Source organism: Sinocyclocheilus anshuiensis, unplaced genomic scaffold, assembly GCF_001515605.1.
Source record: "Sinocyclocheilus anshuiensis isolate Anshui unplaced genomic scaffold, SAMN03320099.WGS_v1.1 scaffold1257, whole genome shotgun sequence".
In the NCBI taxonomy this organism is placed as follows: Eukaryota; Metazoa; Chordata; class Actinopteri; order Cypriniformes; family Cyprinidae; genus Sinocyclocheilus; species Sinocyclocheilus anshuiensis.
This window is the reverse complement of record NW_015548249.1, coordinates 281773-287312: the sequence shown is the minus strand read 5'-3', so window position 1 is coordinate 287312 and position 5540 is coordinate 281773. Positions and strand designations below refer to the sequence as shown.

The following is a 5540-nucleotide window of genomic DNA, read 5'->3' as shown; positions in this document are numbered from 1 at the left end:
GGGTATAAAAAAGCTTAGTTTACCGCGACAGCGGTCGCGTGAAGGCCTCCTCGTGTGAAGACCGAAGAGTGTAAAGACCATCGACTCTACCGTGCGACTCCACCAGGCAGAGACAAAGGATAGATAAGTATCGCTTTTTATTTCTCCTCTTTCCTACTACTTGTTTCGCGTCTGTTTCAGTTTTTATAACCATTTCTTACTATGTGTATGTAAGTTGTTGTTTTTTTAGCACGTGTGTTTGGCAGTGTTATTTTTTAGGATTACTGATAAACTACTGTCATTTGATTTGTATTATTTGTATTTGTTATTTATTTTAATTTTAGTTACATTATGTCTGAATTTATTATGTCTGTATAGGTCTTTTATTAAGTTTTTAGTTTTTATTTAATTTGAGGTATTTTAATACTTCAACAAACTAAATCGAAATGAAATAATATATATATTGAATTTATAAATGTGTATGTACATATACAGTATATATGTATGTGTGGTTGTACATACACATATGTAGTTGTTTTTTTGGTGTTTGGCTTAGTGTTATGTTAAAATAATTATTATACTCTTATACCTTTTGTTCTTTAATATTTTGAATTGTTTTTAGCTTTATTTTTTGTTTTTCATTTAAATGTTAAGTTTTGAAATTTTGTTGTATGCATTTGTCATTTTTATTTAATCTCTTTATTTTTAAAATATGTATAGGTAGTATTTATAAAGTTTTAGCTTTTAGTTTTGGATCTGTTTTTAGTTGTTTTAATACTACAATTGATTGCTTCTGTTGTCCTCATTTGTAAGTCGCTTTGGATAAAAGCGTCTAATAAATGACTAAATAAATAAAATAAATAAATAAATAATCTGTGTAACATTTTTACTGTGTAAAATTGCTTTATTGTATTTAAATGTTCAGTTATTTTTGTTATAAGAAAAAAAGTTATTAAACCTGTTATACTGTATTATGACAACACTTTTTTGCAACTAAATGTCAATATCGTGATAATACCGTATACCATGATAAAAGCATTAGCAATTAATCGCAACATGAAATTTAATACCGACATATCCCTACACTGGTCATCATTTAAGTGATGCCAATTAAAACTAAAATTAGATGCTTCTATAGGATTTTCTATCAACTTCTTGGTTGCATATTATTTCTGAAGCCGCGGCCTGCAAAGAGCTTACAAAGGATGTGCGGGATTGTGGAGAGGAACCAATCAGGAGAAGAGTACAAAAGTATTTCAAAACATTTGACGTGTTATGGAATACCATTAAGGCCATCAACAACAAGTGGAACGGGATAACAGGACATCGCAATTACCTTCCAAAGAACAGGGCACCTCTCAAAAACATCTAAGTCCACCTACATTTAGCCAAAACCATGTGGAAAAATGTTTTATGGCCTGATGAAACTAAATTGCATTTTTGGGCCACAATTTTCAAAGGTATGGCACAAAAACAAGTTGGTCATTAACCAAACCAAATCATATCCAAGATGAAGCAAGGTGGTGCAAGCATTATGCTGTAGAGTAGCAAGATAGAAGGAATCATGGATAGTGCCAAAAACAGACTATTTTGGATCAAAACCTGCAGACATTAAAAATCTGAGGATGAATCTCCTCCAAGGGAATAGCTAATGTGGAACTGGGAGAACTTGCACCTCATAATCTGTCATACTCACACTAAGAACCACACAAGTCAGTAATGCTCAGCGTGCACAAGCACCAAAGTGCCCTTAACTTTTTTCAACCTGTTCCAACTGCTTACAGTGGACTCTTTGTATTCTAGTCTGTCAGTGCACACACACACACACACACACACACACACACACACACACACACACACACACACACCTGCTGTCTCTGCAGTATCTTATTTCTCAGCCAGCTCCATGATGGGATGAAGAGGATGCTGCATCTAACAGAAAGACACAGAGAGGATTCAGATGAGAATATCTGAGATGAAGGGAGTCAGAACTGAAGGACAGTGAGTGTCCCCATTTCAGCGAAGACGGCAACTCAGAGCTAATAGTTCATAGTATAGTATCACCCCTGGTTATTCCGGATAATTTGACTATTAATCTTTGCCAAAAAAAACACACTAACATGAACACACTCAACACTTTATTAGGTGCATTTGTTCAACTGCTCATTAACGCAAATATCTAATCAGCCATTTACAATACATTTAGGCATGTAGACATGATCAAAACAATCTGCTGAAGTGCAAACCAAGCATGGGAAGAAAGGTGATTTAAGAGACTCTAAATGTGGCATGGTTGTTGGTGTCAGATGGGTTGGTTTAAGCATTTCATAAACTGCTGATCTACTGGGATTTTCATGCATAACCATCTCTGGGGTTTATAGAGAATGGTAAAGAAAAAAGAAAAAAGAAAAGTGGCAGTGGCAGTTCTGTGGGCAAAAACGCTTTGTTGATGCATAGATTCACAGGAGAATGGCCAGACTGGTTCAAGCTGATAGAAAGGCAAAAGTAACTTGTAACCACTCATTAGAACCAAGGTATGCAGAAGAGCATCTCTGAATGCACAACACATCGAACCTTGAAGCAGATGAGCTACAGCAGCAGAAGACCACACCTGGTTGCCTGGTCTGATGAGTCTCTACAATGCAAACAAAATGATTTTCTTACTTAGTAATTTTGTCTTGTTTTTTAGTTTAAATATTTAAACATTCTTAAATCAAGATGCATTTACTTGATAAGCAAAGTGTAGATAATGTCATGAAAAATGTATAAAAATTTTGTTCGATTTTGCTTAAAACATGAAAAAATATCTGCTAATGGGTTAAGAAAAATAATCTTAATCCAAAGGATTATTTTTATTGCCCCATTGACAATCACTTTTTTTTTTTTTTTTGGAAAATCACTTTTTGCAGTGCTTTTCTGCTGGAACATTCAAATGATAATGTTAGAATTTGGAACATTTTAGCAGTGGTAAAGATGTGCAGTCTTGTTCATATAGGTTGTAATAAGTCTTAAAGACTCCATTTGAAATGCTCAGTTATTGACATTTCACATGAATTATAACCCTTCATCAAGAAAACACCTTTTAGTAGGTTAACTAAGGTTACTGGAAACCAGTGCTCTGCATTTAACCCATCCAAATGCACACACACAGCAGTGAACACACACACACAGCGTGAACACACACCTGGAGTAGTGGGCAGCCATATTGCTGTGGCGCCCGGGGTTCGGTGCCTTGCTCAAGGGTCTCACCTTAGTCGTGGTATTAAGGGTGGAAGAGAGCACAGGTTATTCACTCCCCTAACCTACAATCCCTGCCGGACCTAAGTCTTGAACCCACGACTTTTGGGTTACAAGTCCAAATCTCTATCCATTAGGCCACGACTGCCTTTAAAGGAAATGTTTTACATTTGCCTGAAAACACATGGTTATTCTCTGAATTCTGTGTTGCATTCACAAACAGTGTTTTACAGGATTATATTAGTAGGTTTTTTAAGCATGTGCTCAAGCTAGCAATGCCATGATTTTTTTAAATTATAAAACTATAGTATTCTTTGATGTACTTTAAGTGCTTCAAAGTACTATGCTTCCTTGTTAGTGTCATTCTTTGAAATATCATGAAAATACAGTGATATTTGGCAATCTTTTACAATCTCTTCATAGTATATAAGAACCACACAGTATAACTATATCTGACCCCCGCTGTACAATAGCACCAGCATAGTACTTTTTGTAGCTAGAGAAGTGGATGTCAAATGCTGGCCCAGAAAGGCTTGGTCTGTTTTTAGTGGGGGGAAATGGTTAGTCTCTCTTGCTTTCTCTATGAAAAGCGAGCACACAAAGAGTTTTTTATTTTTTTTACACACAGCTATTGTTTTTACACACAGCTAGCTACAACCTAACCCTTACCCACATCCTAACCCAATTAGAAAACGTTCTGCATTTTTACAAATTTATCTAACATTGTATATCTTATTTTTATACATTTTTACAAATGAGGACTTCCTCTAAAGGAGTTTTTGGGAGGTTATGTCAGGTTTAGCTCTCTTTATGGTACAAATTTGTCCCCAAAATATGCTTAAGTAAGCACACAACTAAGGGAACAATGCTAGCAGAACCAAACACACAAAGCACAAAGCAGTGACGTATACACACACGCACTGCAAGATGCTTCGAGCACCACTGCTTACGTACACTCTCAGACAAACAGACACACTCAGACAGGAGAGCTTAACCATTCTTCATTCGTACACACATGAACACACACCAACCACTGTGTCCTTATCACAGAGCAAACAGAGAGAGGCACAGTAAGAGGTACAAGCCTTACGGCCCTCCAACAGGGAGGTATTCCTCTCGTTTCCTCATCTGTCCTGATCTACCTCCCATTCTCACACTGGAATGTTAGGAATCCAGATTCCGCATATAACTACATCCCCCTTCCCACAACACTTCTGACACACACACACACACACACACACACACACACACAACCCCAAGCCTTGTCAACCAGAAAAAATAACTCTCTGGTAAGAACAAGTTACATGAAAAACTTCAGGAAGCATTTATGATTGGAGCATGATTGAACAGGAAGTCATGTATAAATATTAATGCTTCAACAATGATCACTCACACTGTGTCTGCACCGGATGCAAACCGTGTGACGCAATGCAAGTAAAGACAAGAATCCATTTTTATTACGAAAGGAGACATACCTCACACAGAGAACTTAGAAATAACATAGAAGTAGCCTATAGGTTGGATTTGTTCCAAAGGTAGCGTCATTCAGCTCAAATTACTTTGTTCATAATAATGATCAACATGTTTTCCATTTACATCATAATTTAAAGAAACTAATGATGATCTCAGAGTTGGCTGCTTATGTAATAATCGTAAAGTCTCTCTAAACACTGAGAAAAGAACCACAAATAGTTGTAAAGTTTTCATGCAGTAAATTTGTGATTATGATGTCAAATGTGTTTTGACAAAACATTTAACACTGGCAAGGCTAAAGAGATGTGTACAATATCATGCCTGGATTCACTCAGAATGGTCAAGAATATAATGTTCTATATGAATGCAAATAAGATTTACAGTCATGTTTGGTTTCATTTGAATAGTTTCAGGGCGAGTGGTACAATGGTCTTAATCTTACAAAAGTAGACTAAAAGATAATACAGATCCTAAGAGTTAAGAGATACTTTGATTACTGTAGAGGGTCATTCCATGCAAATTACCTTCTGTTCCCAGTGAGGTGTAGACCACCCAGGTTAGCAAATGGCTGCAATATAACAAAGAGTGAAAAATTTAAGGGGGTCTGAATACTTTCCGTACCCACTGTACATATATATATACATATACATACATATATACATAAACATCCAGTGAGAGCCATTATTCACAAATGGCAAAAACATGGAACAGTGGAGAACCTTCCCTAGGAGTGGCCGACCAAAATTACCCCAAGAGCACAGCGACGAGTCATCTAAGAGGTCACAAAAGACCCCACAACAACATCCAAAGAACTGCAGGCCTCACTTGCCTCAGTTAAGGTCAGTGTTCAT

The 5540-nt window shown here is 36.5% G+C and overlaps 1 protein-coding gene across 4 annotated transcripts in view; it reads right to left on the bottom strand.

Annotated features, from left to right (window-relative positions):
* The window catches only part of pik3cb (phosphatidylinositol-4,5-bisphosphate 3-kinase, catalytic subunit beta), a 52011-nt gene that overhangs the window by 39706 nt on the left and 6765 nt on the right, over positions 1 to 5540 (bottom strand). For 2 of the 4 annotated variants that reach the window (XM_016442755.1, XM_016442758.1), the window contains exon 2: positions 1848 to 1911. The exons of 1 other annotated variant lie outside the window; for it this stretch is intronic. The gene's annotated coding sequence lies outside the window, so the exon portion shown is untranslated. The remainder of the gene's footprint in view (positions 1 to 1847; positions 1912 to 5540) is intronic. One more of the 4 variants, XM_016442756.1, reaches the window with a different exon arrangement.